Raw genomic sequence first — 18,721 nt, forward strand, 5'->3', positions numbered from 1 at the left:
GAAGCACCTTGTGATGATCGGATGTGATAGACTCTACGTTCACATACAACGGGTGTAAGATAGTTTTGCACATGCAGAATACTTGGGTTAAACTTGACGAGCCTAGCATGTACAGACATGGTCTCGGAACACTGGAGACCGAAAGGTCGAACGTGAGTCATATAGTAGATATGATCAACGTAGAGATGTTCACCATTGATGAGTACCCCATCTCACGCGATGATCAGTCATGGGTTAGTTAATTTGGATCATGTATCACTTAAATAACTTGAGGGATGTTTATTTAAGTGGGATTTCATTAGTACGTCACCACGCCGTCGTGCTACTGGAAATCATCCACTACCTCGCCGTCTTGCTGGATCAAGAAGGCGTGGATGTCACCGAGCTGAACGTGTGCTGAACGCGGAGGTGCCATACATTCGGTACTCGATCGGTTGGATCGCGAAGAAGTTTGACTACATGAACCGTGTTACTAAACGCTTCCGCTTCCGGTCTACGAGGGTACGTAGACACACTCCCCTTCTAGTTGCTATGCATCTCCTTGATAGATCTTGTGCGTGCATAGAATTTTTTTGTTTTCCATGCAACGTTTCCCATTAGTGGCATTAGAGCCAGGTCTATGCATAGATGATATGCACAAGTAGAACACAAAGAGTTGTGGGCGGTGATAGTCATACTACTTACCACCAACGTCTTATTTTGATTCGGCGGTATTGTGGGATGAAGCGGCCCGGACCAACCTTACATGTCCACGCACATGAGACTGGTTCCACTGACTGACATGCAACTAGTTTTGCATAAAGGTGGCTGGCGGGTGTCTGTTTCTCCTACTTTAGTTGAATCGAATTTGACTACGACCGGTCCTTGAAGAAGGTTAAAACATCAAACTTGATGAATCACCATTGTGGTTTTTGCCGTAGGTAAGAACGGTTCTTGCTAGAAGCCTGTAGCAGCCACGTAAAACATGCAACAACAAAGTAGAGGACGTCTAACTTGTTTTTGCAGGGCATGTTGTGATGTGATATGGTCAAGACGTGATGTGATATATGTTGATGTATGAGATGATCATGTTCTATAATATCGACAACCGGCAGGAGCCTTAGGGTTGTCTCTTTATTGTATGAAGTGCAAACGCCATGTAATTGCTTTACTTTATCGCTATGCGTTAGCAATAGTTGTAGAAGCAATAGTTGGCGAGGCGACCCTGACGCGACGATGGAGATCAAGGTGTCGAGCCGGTGATGATGGATATCATGACGATGCTTTGGAGATGGAGATCAAAAGCACAAGATGATGATGGCCATATCATGTCACATATTTTGATTGCATGTGATGTTTATCTTTTATGCATCTTATTTTGCTTAGAACGGCGGTAGCATTATAAGATGATCCCTTCACTAAATTTCAAGATAAAAGTGTTCTCTCCAAGTATGCACTGTTGCCAAAGTTCGTCGTTTTGAAGCACCTTGTGATGATCGGATGTGATAGACTCTACGTTCACATACAACGGGTGTAAGATAGTTTTGCACATGCAGAATACTTGGGTTAAACTTGACGAGCCTAGCATGTACAGACATGGTCTCAGAACACTGGAGACCGAAAGGTTGAACGTGAGTCATATAGTAGATATGATCAACGTAGAGATGTTCACCATTGATGAGTACCCCATCTCACGTGATGATCGGTCATGGGTTAGTTAATTTGGATCATGTATCACTTAAATAACTTGAGGGATGTTTATTTAAGTGGGATTTCATTAGTAATTTGATTAATTGAACTTAATTTATCATGAACTTAGTTTTATAGTTTTGCATATCTATGGTGTAGATCAATGGCCTGAGCTACCATTCCCCTGAATTTTAATGCGTTCCTAGAGAAAGCTAAGTTGAAAGATGATGGTAGCAACTACACGGACTGGGCCCGTAACTTGAGTATTATCCTCATTATTGCACAGAAGAATTATGTCCTTGATGCACCGCTAGGTGATAGACCTGCTGCAGGAGCTGATGCAGATGTTATGAACGTCTGGCAAGCTCGATCTGATGACTACTCAATAGTTCAGTGTGCCATGCTTTACGGCTTAGAACTGAGACTTCAAAAACATTTTGAACGTCATGGAGCATATGAGATGTTTCAAGAGTTGAAGTTAATATTTCAAGCAAATGCCCGGATTGAGAGATATGAAGTCTCCAACAAGTTCTATAGTTGCAAGATGGAGGAGAACAGTTCTGTCAGTGAACACATACTCAAAATGTCTGGGTATCATAATCACTTGACTCAGCTGGGAGTTGATCTTCCAGATGATAGTGTTATTGACAGAGTTCTTCAATCACTTCCACCAAGCTACAAAGGCTTCGTGATGAACTATAATATGCAAGGGATGAACAAAACGATTCCCGAGCTCTTCGCAATGCTTAAGGCTGCGGAGGTAGAAATCAAGAAGGAGCATGAAATGTTGATGGTTAACAAGACCACTAGTTTCAAGAAAAAGGGCAAGGGAAAGAAAGGGAACTACACACAAGTTGCCACTCCCGGGAAGAAGCCCAAAGCTGGACCCAAGCCTGAAACTGAGTGCTTCTATTGCAAAGAGAATGGTCATTGGAAGCAGAACTGCCCCAAATACTTGGCGGATAAGAAGGATGGCAAAGTGAACAAAGGTATATTTGATATACATGTTATTGATGTGTACCTTACTAATGCTCGTAGCAGCGCCTGGGTATTTGATACTGGTTCGGTTGCTCATATTTGTAACTCGAAGAAGGAGCTGCGGAATAAACGAAGATTGGTTAAGGATGAGGTAACGATGCACGTCGGGAATGGTTCCAAGGTCGATGTGATCGCCGTCGGCACGCTACCTCTACATCTACCTTCGGGATTAGTTTTAGACCTCAATAATTGTTATTTGGTGCCCGCGTTGAGCATGAACAGTATATCTGGACCTTGTTCATTGTGAGACGGTTATTCATTTAGATCGGAGAATAATGGTTGTTCTATTTATATGAGTAATATCTTTTATGGTCATGCACCCTTGATGAATGGTCTATTCTTGTTGAAACTCGATCGTAGTGATACACATATTCATAATATTGATGCCAAAAGATGCAAAGTTCATAATGATAATGCAACATACTTGTGGCACTGCCGTTTAGGTCATATTGGTGTAAAGCGCATGAAGAAACTCCATGCAGATGGACTTTTGGAATCACTTGATTATGAATCATTGGATACTTGCGAACCATGCCTCATGGGCAAGATGACTAAAACTCCGAGCTAATGACTTATTGGAAATAATACATACCGATGTATGCAGTCCGATGAGTGTTGAAGCACGCGGCGGGTATCGTTATTTTCTGACCTTCACAGATGATTTGAGTAAGTATGGGTATATCTACTTGATGAAACACAAGTCTGGAACATTTGAAAAGTTTAAAGAATTTCAAAATGAAGTGGAGAATCATCGTAACAAGAAAATAAAGTTTCTACGATCTGATTGCGGAGGCGAATATTTGAGTTATGAGTTTGGCCTTCATTTAAAACAATGTGGAATCATTTCACAACTCACGCCACCTGGAACACCACAGCGTAATGGTGTGTCCGAACGTTGTAACCCTACTTTATTAGATATGGTGCATTCTATGATCTCTCTTACCGAGTTACCACTATCGTTTTGGGGTTATGCATTAGAGACAACCGCATTCACGTTAAATAGGGCACCGTCTAAATCCGTTGAGATGACACCGTATGAACTGTGGTTTGGCAAGAAACCTAAGCTGTCGTTTCTTAAAGTTTGGGGATGCGACGCTTATGTCAAAAAGCTTCGGACTGATTGATACGTCTCCAACGTATCTATAATTTTTTATTGTTCCATGCTATATTATATTCTGTTTTGGATGATTAATGGGCTTTATTTTACACTTTTATATTATTTTTGGGACTAACCTATTGACCCAGAGCCCAGTGCCAGTTTCTGTTTTGTTCCCTTGTTTCAGTGTTTCGAAGAAAAGGAATATCAAACGGAGTCGAAACGGAATGAAACCTTCTTGAGAAGTTATTTTTGGAAGGAAAGCAACCCGGGAGACTTGGAGTCCACGTCAAGGAAGCAATGAGGAAGGCACGAGGCAGGGGGCGCGCCCACCCCCCTGGGCGCGCCCTCCACCCTCGTGGGCCCATCATGGCTCCCCTGACGCACTTCTTTCACCTATATATTCCCATATACCCTAAAAACTTCGGGGAACAGAATAGATCGGGAGTTCCGCCGCCGCAAGCCTCTGTAGCCACCAAAAACCAATCGGGACCCTGTTTCGGCACCCTGCCGGAGGGGGGATCCCTCACCGGTGGCCATCTTCATCATCTCGGCGCTCTCCATGACGAGGAGGGAGTAGTTCACCCTCGGGGCTGAGGGTATGTACCAGTAGCTATGTGTTTGATCTCTCTCTCTCGTGTTCTTGATTTGGCACGATCTTGATGTATCGCGAGCTTTGCTATTATAGTTGGATCTTATGTTGCTTCTCCCCCTCTACTCTCTTGTAATGGTTTGAGTTTTCCCTTTGAAGTAATCTTATCGGATTGAGTTTTCCCACTAGTATATAAAAGTGTGATGATCATCATTTTCTAGAGCATTGTCCCAAGTGAGGAATAATAATAAAAAAAGAGAGAAAGGCCATAAAAAGAGAAGGCCCAAAAAATGAGAGAAAAAGAGAGAAGGGACAATGTTACTATCCTTTACCACACTTGTGCTTCAAAGTAGCACCATAATCTTCATGATAGAGAGTCTCTTGTTTTGTCACTTTTATATACTAGTGGGAATTTTTCATTATAGAACTTGGCTTGTATATTCCAATAATGGGCCTCCTCAAGTGCCCTAGGTCTTCGTGAGCAAGCAAGTTGGATGCACACCCACTTAGTTTCTTTTGTTGAGCTTTCATATATTTATAGCTCTAGTGCATCCGTTGCATGGCAATCCCTACTCCTTGCATTACCATCAATCGATGGGCATCTCCATAGCTCATTGATTAGCCTCGTTGATGTGAGACTTTCTCCATTTTTTGTCTTCTCCACATAACCCCCATCATCATATTCTATTCCACCCATAGTGCTATGTCCATGGCTCGCGCTCATGTATTGCGTGAAGGTTTATAAGTTTGAGATTACTAACGTATGAAACAATTGCTTGGCTTGTCATCGGGGTTGTGCATGATGAGAGCATTCTTGTGTGACGAAAATGGAGCATGACTAAACTATATGATTTTGTAGGGATGAACTTTCTTTGGCCATGCTATTTTGAGAGGACATAATTGCTTAGTTAGTATGCTTGAAGTATTATTACTTTTATGTCAATATGAACTTTTATCTTGAATCTTTCGGATCTGAATATTCATACCACAATTAAGAAGAATTACATTGAAATTATGCCAAGTAGCATTCCACATCAAAAATTCTGTTTTTATCATTTACCTACTCGAGGACGAGCAGGAATTAAGCTTGGGGATGCTGATACGTCTCCAATGTATCTATAATTTTTTATTGTTCCATGCTATATTATATTCTGTTTTGGATGATTAATGGGCTTTATTTTACACTTTTATATTATTTTTGGGACTAACCTATGGACCCAGAGCTCAGTGCCAGTTTATGTTTTTTCCCTTGTTTCAGTGTTTCAAAGAAAAGGAATATCAAACGGAGTCGAAACGGAATAAAACCTTCTGGAGAAGTTATTTTTGGAAGGAAAGCAACCCGGGAGACTTGGAGTCCACGTCAAGGAAACAACGAGGAAGGCACGAGGCAGGGGGGCGCGCCCACCCCCCTGGGCGCGCCCTCCACCCTCGTGGGCCCCTCATGGCTCCCCTGACGTACTTCTTTCACCTATATATTCCTATATACCCTAAAAACTTCGGGGAACAGAATAGATCGGGAGTTCCGCCGCCGCAAGCCTCTGTAGCCACCAAAAACCAATCGAGACCCTGTTTCGGCACCCTGCCGGAGGGGGGATCCCTCACCGGTGGCCATCTTCATCATCCCGGCGCTCTCCATGACGAGGAGGGAGTAGTTCACCCTCGGGGCTGAGGGTATGTACGAGTAGCTATGTGTTTGATCTCTCTCTCTCTCTCGTGTTCTTGATTTGGCACGATCTTGATGTATCGCGAGCTTTGCTATTATAGTTGGATCTTATGTTGCTTCTCCCCCTCTACTCTCTTGTAATGGATTGAGTTTTCCCTTTGAAGTAATCTTATCGGATTGAGTCTTTAATGATTTGAGAACACTTGATGTATGTCTTGCCGTGCGTATCTGTGGTGACAATGGGATATCACGTGATTCACTTGATGTATGTTTTGGTGATCAACTTGCGGGTTCCGCCCATGAACCTATGCATAGGGGTTGGCACACGTTTTCGTCTTGATTCTCCGGTAGAAACTTTGGGGCACTCTTTGAGGTTCTATGTGTTGGTTGAATAGATGAATCTGAGATTGTGTGATGCATATCGTATAATCATACCCACGGATACTTGAGGTGACATTGGAGTATCTAGGTGACATTAGGGTTTTGGTTGATTTGTGTCTTAAGGTGTTATTCTAGTACGAACTCTAGGGCTGTTTGTGACACTTATAGGAATAGCCCAATGGATTGATTGGAAAGAATAACTTTGAGGTGGTTTCGTACCCTACCATAATCTCTTCGTTTGTTCTCCACTATTAGTGACTTTGGAGTGACTCTTTGTTGCATGTTGAGGGATAGTTATATGATCCAATTATGTTATTATTGTTGAGAGAAGTTGCACTAGTGAAAGTATGAACCCTAGGCCTTGTTTCCTATCATTGCAATACCGTTTGTGCTCACTTTTATCATTAGTTACCTTGCTGTTTTATATTTTCAGATTACAAAAACCTATATCTACCATCCATATTGCACTTGTATCACCATCTCTTTGCCGAACTAGTGCACCTATACAATTTACCATTGTATTGGGTGTGTTGGGGACACAAGAGACTCTTTGTTATTTGGTTGCAGGGTTGTTTGAGAGAGACCATCTTCATCCTACGCCTCCCACGGATTGATAAACCTTAGGTCATCCACTTGAGGGAAATTTGCTACTGTCCTACAAACCTCTGCACTTGGAGGCCCAACAACGTCTACAAGAAGAAGGTTGTGTAGTAGACATCAAGCTAGTTTCTGGCGCCGTTGCTGGGGAGGTGAGTGCTTGAAGGTATATCTTTAGATCTTGCAATCGAATCTTTTTGTTTCTTGTTTTAGCACTAGTTTAGTTTATAAAAGAAAACTACAAAAAAATGGAATTGAGTTTGTCTCATACGCTTCGTCTTTTTAATATCTTTCGTGAGTATGATGGAAAGGAAAATTGTGCCAAAGTGTTAGAAGAAGAATGTATTAAAATGTTTGGTATTAAATCTTTGTATGATGAGCATGATTGCAATGTTGTTAGTATGAATTCTTTGAATACCCATGATGCTAATTATATGCAAAGCCACAAGCTTGGGGAAGCTATGTTTGATGAAGATGATATTTTTTGTCCCCCAAGCTTTGATGAGCAAATTTACTATGATGAAAGCATGCCTCCTATCTATGATGAATATTGTGATGACACGTATGCTATAAAGAATAATGATAACCATGAAACTTTTCATCTTGATCTTAATTTTCAATCATATGATAGTTATTTTGTTGAGTTTGCTCCCACTATTATTGATAAGAATAAATTTGCTTATGTGGAGAGTAGTAAAATTTCTATGCAAGTAGATCATGAAAAGAATGCTTTAGGTGCTGGTTATATTGTTGAATTCATTCATGATGCTACTGAAAATTATTATGAGGGAGGAACATATGCTTGTAGGAATTGCAATAATACCAAGTTTCCTCTCTATGTGCTTAAAATCTTGAAGTTATGCTTGTTTTACCTTCCTATGCAAATTGATTCTTGTTCCCATAAGTTGTTTGCTCACAAAATCCCTATGCATAGGAAGTGGGTTATACTTAAATGTGCTTGTCATGTGTTTCATGATGCTCTCTTTATGTTTCAATTCTTATATTTTATGTGAGCATCATTGAAATCATCATGCCTAGCTAGGGGCGTTAAACGATAGCGCTTGTTGGGAGGCAACCCAATTTTATTTTAGTTTCTTACTTTTTGGTTCTGTTTAGGAATAAATAATCCATCTAGCTTCTGTTTAGATGTGGTTTTGTGTTTTAATTAGTGTTTGTGCCAAGTAGAACCTTTGGGAAGACTTGGGTGAAGTCTTTATGATAATGCTGTAAAAAACAGAAACTTTAGCGCTCACGAGATTAGTTAAAACTTTTTACTGGAGAGTGCTATTTAGTTGATTCTTTTCAGATGATTACTAGACAAATTCCTCAGGTCCACCAATTTATTTTAGAATTTTTGGAGTTCCAGAAGTTTGCGTTAGTTACAGATTACTACAGACTGTTCTGTTTTTGACAGATTCTGTTTTTCGTGTGTTGTTTGCTTATTTTGATGAATCTATGGCTAGTAAAATAGTTTATAAACCATAGAGAAGTTGGAATACAGTAGGTTTAACACCAATATAAATAAAGAATGAGTTCATTACAGTGCCATGAAGTGGTGTTTTGTTTTCTTTCGCTAACGGAGCTTACGAGTTTTCCGTTAAGTTTTGTGTTGTGAAGTTTTCAAGTTTTGGGTAAAGATTCGATGGACTATGGAATAAGGAGTGGAAAGAGCCTAAGCTTGGGGATGCCCAAGGCACCCCAAGGTAATATTAAAGGATAACCAAGAGCCTAAGCTTGGGGATGCCCCGGAAGGCATCCCCTCTTTCGTCCTCATCCATCGGTAACTTTACTTGGAGCTATATTTTTATTCACCACATGATATGTGTTTTGCTTGGAGCGTCATGTCATTTTATTTTGTTTTGCTTGCTGTTTGAATAAAATACCAAGATCTGAAATTATTAAATGGGAGAGTCTTCACATAGTTGCATAATTATTCGACTACTCATTGTGCTTCACTTATATCTTTTGAGTTATATAGTTTTGCTCTAGTGCTTCACTTATATATTTTAGAGCACGGTGGTGGTTTTGTTTTATAGAAACTATTATTCTCTCATGCTTCACTTATATTATTTTGAGAGTCTTAAACAACATGGTAATGTGCTTAATCCTAATATGCTAGGTATTCAAGACTAGTAAAAACTTTCTTATGAGTGTGTTGAATACTAAGAGAAGTTTGATGCTTGATGATTGTTTTGAGATATGGAGGTAGTGATATTAAAATTGTGCTAGTTGAGTAGTTGTGAATTTGAGAAATACTTGTGTTGAAGTTTGCAAGTCCCGTAGCATGCACGTATGGTAAACGTTATGTAACAAATTTGAAACATGAGGTGTTCTTTGATTGTCCTCCTTATGAGTGGCGGTCGGGGACGAGCGATGGTCTTTTCCTACCAATATATCCCCCTAGGAGCATGCACGTAGTGCTTGGTTTTTGATGACTTGTAGATTTTTGCAATAAGTATGTGAGTTCTTTATGACTAATGTTGAGTCCATGGATTATACGCACTCTCACCTTTCCATCATTGCTAGCCTCTTCGGTACCGTGCATTGCCCTTTCTCACATTGAGAGTTGGTGCAAACTTCGCCGGTGCATCCAAACCCCGTGATATGATACGCTCTTTCACACATAAACCTCCTTATATCTTCCTCAAAACAGCCACCATACCTACCTATTATGGCATTTCCATAGCCATTCCGAGATATATTGCCATGCAACTTTCCACCGTTTCATTCATCATGACACGCTCCATTATTGTCATATTGCTTTGGATGATCATGTAGTTGACATAGTATTTGTGGCAAAGCCACCGTTCATAATTCTTTCATACATGTCACTCTTGGTTCATTGCATATCCCGGTACACCGCCGGAGGCATTCATATAGAGTCATACTTTGTTCTAGTATCGAGTTGTAAATAAATAAAAGTGTGATGATCATCATTTTCTAGAGCATTGTCCCAAGTGAGGAATAATAATTAAAAAAGAGAGAAAGGCCATAAAAAAGAGAAGGCCCAAAAAAATGAGAGAAAAAGAGAGAAGGGACAATGTTACTATCCTTTACCACACTTGTGCTTCAAAGTAGCACCATAATCTTCATGATAGAGAGTCTCTTGTTTTGTCACTTTTATATACTAGTGGGAATTTTTCATTATAGAACTTGGCTTGTATATTCCAACAATGGGCCTCCTCAAGTGCCCTAGGTCTTCGTGAGCAAGCAAGTTGGATGCACACCCACTTAGTTTCTTTTGTTGAGCTTTCATATATTTATAGCTCTAGTGCATCCGTTGCATGGCAATCCCTACTCCTTGCATTAACATCAATCGATGGGCATCTCCATAGCTCATTGATTAGCCTCGTTGATGTGAGACTTTCTCCTTTTTTGTCTTCTCCACATAACCCCATCATCATATTCTATTCCACCCATAGTGCTATGTCCATGGCTCGCGCTCATGTATTGCGTGAAGGTTTATAAGTTTGAGATTACTAAAGTATGAAACAATTGCTTGGCTTTTCATCGGGGTTGTGCATGATGAGAGCATTCTTGTGTGACGAAAATGGAGCATGACTAAACTATATGATTTTGTAGGGATGAACTTTCTTTGTCCATGCTATTTTGAGAGGACATAATTGCTTAGTTAGTATGCTTGAAGTATTATTACTTTTATGTCAATATGAACTCTTATCTTGAATCTTTCGGATCTGAATATTCATACCACAATTAAGAAGAATTACATTGAAATTATGCCAAGTAGCATTCCACATCAAAAATTCTGTTTTTATCATTTACCTACTCGAGGACGAGCAGGAATTAAGCTTGGGGATGCTGATACGTCTCCAACGTATCTATAATTTTTTATTGTTCCATGCTATATTATATTCTGTTTTGGATGATTAATGGGCTTTATTTTACACTTTTATATTATTTTTGGGACTAACCTATTGACCCAGAGCCCAGTGCCACTTTATGTTTTTTCCCTTGTTTCAGTGTTTCGAAGAAAAGGAATATCAAACGGAGTCGAAACGGAATAAAACCTTCTGGAGAAGTTATTTTTGGAAGGAAAGCAACCCGGGAGACTTGGAGTCCCCGTCAAGGAAGCAACGAGGAAGGCACGAGGCAGGGGGCGCGCCCACCCCCTGGGCGTGCCCTCCACCCTCGTGGGCCCCTCATGGCTCCCCTGACGTACTTCTTTCACCTATATATTCCCATACACCCTAAAAACTTCGGGGAACAGAATAGATCGGGAGTTCCGCCGCTGCAAGCCTCTGTAGCCACCAAAAACCAATCGGGACCCTGTTTCGGCACCCTGCCGGAGGGGGGATCCCTCACCGGTGGCCGTCTTCATCATCCCGGCGCTCTCCATGACGAGGAGGTAGTAGTTCACCCTCGGGGCTGAGGGTATGTACGAGTAGCTATGTGTTTGATCTCTCTCTCTCTCGTGTTCTTGATTTGGCATGATCTGGATGTATCGCGAGCTTTGCTATTATAGTTGGATCTTATGTTGCTTCTCCCCCTCTACTCTCTTGTAATGGATTGAGTTTTCCCTTTGAAGTAATCTTATCGGATTGAGTCTTTAATGATTTGAGAACACTTGATGTATGTCTTGCCGTGCGTATCTGTGGTGACAATGGGATATCACGTGATTCACTTGATGTATGTTTTGGTGATCAACTTGCGGTTTCCGCCCATGAACCTATGCATAGGGGTTGGCACACGTTTTCGTCTTGATTCTCCGGTAGAAACTTTGGGGCACTCTTTGAGGTTCTATGTGTTGGTTGAATAGATGAATCTGAGATTGTGTGATGCATATCGTATAATCATACCCACGGATACTTGAGGTGACATTGGAGTATCTAGGTGACATTAGGGTTTTGGTTGATTTGTGTCTTAAGGTATTATTCTAGTACGAACTCTAGGGCTGTTTGTGACACTTATAGGAATAGCCCAATGGATTGATTGGAAAGAATAACTTTGAGGTGGTTTCGTACCCTACCATAATCTCTTCGTTTGTTCTCCACTATTAGTGACTTTGGAGTGACTCTTTGTTGCATGTTGAGGGATAGTTATGTTATCCAATTATGTTATTATTGTTGAGAGAACTTGCACTAGTGAAAGTATGAACCCTAGGCCTTGTTTCCTATCATTGCAATACCGTTTGTGCTCATTTTTATCATTAGTTACCTTGTTGGTTTTATATTTTCAGATTACAAAAACCTATATCTACTATCTATATTGCACTTGTATCACCATCTCTTTGCCGAACTAGTGCACCTATACAATTTACCATTGTATTGGGTGTGTTGGGGACACAAGAGACTCTTTGTTATTTGGTTGCAGGGTTGTTTGAGAGAGACCATCTTGATCCTATGCCTCCCACGGATTGATAAACCTTAGGTCATCCACTTGAGGGAAATTTGCTACTGTCCTACAAACCTCTGCACTTGGAGGCCCAACAACGTCTACAAGAATAAGGTTGTGTAGTAGACATCACTGATAAGCTCGAACCTAAATCGGAGACGTGCGTCTTCATAGGATACCCTAGAGAAACTATTGGGTATACCTTCTACCACAGATCTGAAGGCAAGATCTTTGTTGCTAAGAATGGGTCCTTTCTAGAGAAGGGGTTTCTCTTGAAAGAAGTGAGTGGGAGGAAAGTAGAACTTGATGAGGTAATTGTACCTTCTCTCGAATTGGAACGTAGAACATCAGAGAAAACCGTTCCCGTGATGCCTACACCAACTAGAGAGGAAGCTAATGATAATGATCATGAAACTTCAGATCAAGTTACTACTGAACTTCGTAGGTCGACCAGAGCACGATCCGCACCAGAGTGGTACGGTAATCCTATCCTGGAAGTTATGTTATTATACTATGGCGAACCTACGAACTATGAAGAAGCTATGATGAGCCCAGATTCCGATAAATGGCTAGAGGCCATGAAATCTGAGATATGATCCATGTATGAGAACAAAGTATGGACTTTGGTGGACTTACCCGATGATTGGAAAGCTATAGAAAATAAATGGATCTTCAAGAAGAAGACTGACGCTGATGGTAATGTTACTGTCTACAAAGCTTGACTTGTCGCGAAAGGTTTTCGACAAGTTCAAGGAGTTGACTACGATGAGACTTTCTCACCCGTAGGATGCTTAAGTCTATCCGAATCATGTTAGCAATTGCCGCATTTTATGATTATGAAACCTGGCAAATGGATGTCAAAACTGCATTCCTTAATGGATTTCTTAAAGAAGAGTTGTATATGATGCAACCAGAAGGTTTTGTCGATCCTAAAGGTGCTGACAAAGTGTGCAAGCTCCAGCGATCCATCTATGGACTGGTGCAAGCATCTAGGAGTTGGAATATACGCTTTGATGATGTGATCAAAGCATATGGTTTTATACAGACTTACGGTGAAGCCTGTATTTGCAAGAAAGTGAGTGGGAGCTGTGTAGCATTTCTGATTTTATATGTGGATGACATATTGTTGATTGGAAATGATATAGAATTTCTGGATAGCATATAAGGATACTTGAATAAGAATTTTTCAATGAAAGACCACGGTGAAGCTGCTTACATATTGGGCATCAAGATCTATAGGGATAGATCGAGATGCTTATTAGGACTTTCACAAAGCACATACCTTGACAAAGTTTTGAAGAAGTTCAAAATGGATCAGTTAAAGAAAGGGTTCTTGTCTGTGTTACAAGGTGTGAAGTTGAGTCAGACTCAAAGCCTGACCACTACAGAAGATAGAGAGAAAATGAAAGTCATTCCCTATGCCTCGGCCATAGGTTCTATCATGTATGCTATGCTGTGTACCAGACCTGATGTGTGCCTTGCCATAAGTTTGGCAGGGAGGTACCAAAGTAATCCAGGAGTGGATCACCGGACAACGGTCAAGAATGTCCTGAAGTACCTAAAAAGGACCAAGGATATGTTTATCGTTTATGGTGGTGACAAAGAGCTCGTCGTAAATGGTTACGTCGATGCTAGCTCACTGATCTAGATGACTCTAAGTCACAAACCGGATATGTATTTATATTGAATGGTGGAGTTGTCAGTTGGTGCAGTTCCAAGCAGAGCGTCGTGGCGGGATCTACGTGTGAAGCGGAGTACACAGCTGCTTCAGAAGCAACACATGAAGGAGTCTGGAAGGAGTTCATATCCGATCTGGGTGTAATATCTAGTGCATCGGGTCCAATGAAAATCTTTTATGACAACACTGGAGCAATTGCCTTGGCGAAGGAATCCAGGTTTCACAAGAGAACCAAACACATCAAGAGACGCTTCAACTCCATTCGTGAAAAGGTCAAGGATGGAGACATAGAGATTTGCAAAATACATATGGATCTGAATGTAGCAGACCCGTTGACTAAGCCTCTTCCGCGAGCAAAACATGATCAACACCAAAACTTCATGGGTGTTAGATTCATTAAAATGTAATCTAGATTATTGACTCTAGTGCAAGTGGGAGACTGAGGAAATATTCCCTAGAGGCAATAATAAAGTAGCTATTTTTATATTTCCTTATTCATGATAAAGTTTTATTAGTCATGCTAGAATTGTATTGATCGGAAACTTAAATACATGTGTGAATACATAAACAAATACCGTGTCTCTAGTAAGCCTCTACTAGACTAGCTCATCGATCAAAGATGGTTAAGGTTTCCTAACCATAGAAATGTGTTGTCATTTGATAACGGGATCACATCATTAGGAGAATGATGTGATGGACAAGACCCATCCGTTAGCTTAGCATATTGATCGTTCAGTTTATTGCTATTGCTTTCTTGATGACAAATGCATATTTCTTCGACTAAGAGATTATGCAACTTCCGGATACCGGAGAAATACCTTGTGTGCTATCAAACGTCACAACGCAACTGGGTGATCATAAAGATGCTCTACAGGTATCTTCGAAGGTGTTTGTTGAGTTGGCATAGATCGAGATTAGGATTTGTCACTCTGAGTATCGGAGAGGTATCTCTAGGCCCTCTCGGTAATACACATCATAAGAAGCCTTGCAAGCAAAGTGACTAAGGAGTTAGTTGCAAGATGATGTATTACGGAATGAGTAAAGATACTTGCCGGTAACGAGATTGAACTAGGTATGAAGATACCGACGATCGAATCTCGGGCAAGTAACATACCGATGGACAAAGGGAGTTACGTATGTTATCATAAGGTTCGACCGATAAAGATCCTCGTAGAATATGTAGGAGCCAATATGGGCATCCAGGTTCCGCTATTGGTTATTGACCGGAGAGGTGTCTCGGTCATGTCTACATAGTTCTCGAATCCGTAGGGTTCGCACGCTTAACGTTCATTGGCGATATAGTGTTATATGAGTTATATGATTTGGTGACTGCATGTTGTTCGGAGTCTCGGATGAGATCACGGACATGATGAGGAGATCCAGAATGGTCCGGAGGTAAAGATTGATATATAGGATGATGGTATTCGGACACCGGAAGTGTTTCAGAGTGTACAGGTAGTCATCGGAATACCGGAGGGGGTTCCGGACACCCCCGGGAGGGTGATGAGCCTATTGGGCCATTAGAGGGGAGCACACCAGCCCATAGGGGGTTGGCGCGTGATGCGGCTTGAACTACGTCGGTATTTCCCCAAAGAGGAAGGGATGATGCAACACAGCTACGGTAGGTATTTCCCTCAATGATGAGACCAAGGTTATCGAACCAGTAGGAGAACGTAAACAACTCCTGCACACAAAGAACAAATACTTGCAACCTGATGCAAGAGAGGGGTTGTCAATCCCTCACGGGTAAAAGGATAGGTAAAATTGTAGTAGATTGGATAAATAGATCTCACGGGAACGCGAGATAAAATAAATAAATAAAAATTGCAGCAAGGTATTTTTGTGTTTTTGGATTAATAGATCTGAAAATAAAAGCAAATAAAAATAGATCTCGAGGGCAAATATAATAAAGAAGAGACCTGGGGGCTGTATATTTCACTAGTGGCTTCTCTCGAGAAAAATAGCATATGGTGGGTGAACAAATTACTGTTGGGCAATTGATAGAACTTCAAATAATCATGACAATATCCAGGCAATGATCAGTATATAGGCATCACATCCAAGATTAGTAGACCGACTCCTGCCTGCATCGACTACTATTACTCCACACATCGACCACTATCCAGCATGCATCTAGTGTATTAAGTTCGTGGAAAAATGGAGTAATGCAATAAGAACGATGACATGATGTAGACAAGATCTATTTATGTAGAAATAGACCCCATTTGTTATCCTTAATGGAAATGATACATACGTGTCGGTTCCCCTTCTGTCACTGGGATAAAGCACCGTAAGGTCGAACCCATCACAAAGCACCTCTTCCCATGGCAAGAAAAATCGATCTAGTCGGCCTAACTAAACCAAAGATTCGAAGAAGAAATACAAGGCTATAAGTAATCATGCATATAAGAGATCAAAAGACTCAAGTAACTTTCATGGATAAAAACATAGATCTGATCATAAACTCAAAGTTCATCGGATCCCAACAAACACAAAAAGAGTTACATCAAATAGATCTCCAAGAGACCATTGTATTGAGAATCAAATGAGAGAGAGGAAGCCACCTAGCTACTAACTACGGACCCGCAAGTCTACAATGAACTACTCACGCATCATCGAAGAGGCACCAATGAGGATGATGAACCCCTCAGTGATGGTGTCTAGATAGGATTTGTTGTTTCTGGAACTTGCAACGGCTGGAATTGATTTTTGTCGACTCCCCTAGGGTTTCTGGAATATTGGGGTATTTATAGAGCAAAGAGGCGGTGCGAGAGGCCACTGAGGTGGGCACAACCCACCTGGGCTCGCCTGGGCCCCCAGCCCTGGTGGGTTGTGCTCCTCTCGGAGCTCCCCTTAGGTACTTTCTTCGCCCATCGCGTGTCTTCTTGTCCAGAAAAAATCACCAAAAAGTTTCGTTGCGTTTGGACTCCGTTTAGTATTAATCACCTGCGAAGTAAAAAGCAAGCAAAAAAACAGCAGCTAGCACTGGGCACTATGTCAATAGGTTAGTCCCAAAAAATGATATAAAGTTGCTAAAAAATGATTGTAAAACATCCAAGAATGATAATATAACAACATGGAACAATAAAAAATTATAGATACGTTGGAGACGTATCAACATCCCAAGCTTAATTCCTGCTCATCCTCGAGTAGGTAAATGATAAAAACAGAATTTTTGATGCGGAATGCTGCCTAACATGTTCATCACGTAATATTTACTTTGTAGCATGGACATTTGGATTTTTATATGATTCAAAGCAATAGTCTAGTTTTCACATGAAGATTTCAATACTCAAGCATATCAACAAGCAACCATGTATTTCAAAATATCAACACTAAAGCAAGTTATACCTAGCCCATTATGCTCAATCATTGATCCATTCATGAAACACACTCGCATATTAGCTACACCCAATGCTCAAGTACGATCATAGTGCCCCTTAGTTGGTGCTTTATAAGAGAAGATGGAGACTCAAATAAAAATAAAAATTGCATAAAGTAAAAGAAAGGCCCTTCGCAGAGGGAAGTAGGGATTTGTAGAGGTGCCAGATCTCAAAGCGAAAAAAGTAGAGACAAAAACATTTTGGGTGGCATGATTTTCCTGTCAACGAAAACGATCGAGTAGTTCCCAATACTTTCCATGCTAGATATATCATAGGCGGTTCCCAAACAGAAAATAAAGTTTATTCCTTTTTCTACCATACTTTCACATTCCACGGCTAACCGAATCCATGGGTGTCGTCCATACCAACACTTTCCAAGGAATTTATTATTTGACAACATAAAGTAAATTCATTTTTCATTTCGGGACTGGGCATCCCTAATACCTTTGCCATACTCTCGTGCAATGACAAGTGAATAAACACTCATCTTGAGAATAACACATCTAGCATGGAAAAATATCAGCCACCCCTACCGTTTCATGAGCGGTACGAGCACACAAAGAGAAATTTATTTTGAAAATTAGAGATGGCACATACAAATTTGCTTAGAACGGCAAAAGAATACCGCATATAGGTAGGTATAGTGGACACATCTGGTGAAACTGGTTTAAGGATTTTGGATGCACAAGTAGTGATCATACTTAGTGCAAATGAAGGCTAGCAAAAGATTGAGAAACATCGAACCAAGAACCGAAAAATCTCATAAGCGAGCATTAAGCATAACTAACACCGAATAATGCACTGCATAACTATTGACTTTCGTGCTTGCATAGGGAATCACAAACCTTAACACCAATATTCTTACTAAAGCATAATTACTCATCAACATGACTCACATATTATATCAACATATCACAAAACTATTACAAGGAATCAAGTTTATTTTTTCCAATGATCTTCATGAAAGTTTTTATTATATCCCTCTTGAATATCTATCACTTTGGGACTAATTTCATATGTTGCTTTTGATAGCTCAAACAAATCTAAGTGAAGAACATGAGCATAAAAATTTTCTTCTCTCAAAATAATTTAAGTGAAGCAATAGAGAATTTCATAAAAAAATTTACTAACTCTCAAATAAATCTAGGTGAAGCATGAGAGGATTTCTTCAAAAATACTAAAGCACACCGTGCTAAAAAAGATATAAGTGAAGCACTAGAGCAATTCCATAGCTCAAAAAGATTTAAGTGAAGCATAGAGAGCAATTCTAACA

Source organism: Triticum aestivum, chromosome 3D (assembly GCF_018294505.1).
Source record: "Triticum aestivum cultivar Chinese Spring chromosome 3D, IWGSC CS RefSeq v2.1, whole genome shotgun sequence".
Lineage (NCBI taxonomy): Eukaryota > Viridiplantae > Streptophyta > Magnoliopsida > Poales > Poaceae > Triticum > Triticum aestivum.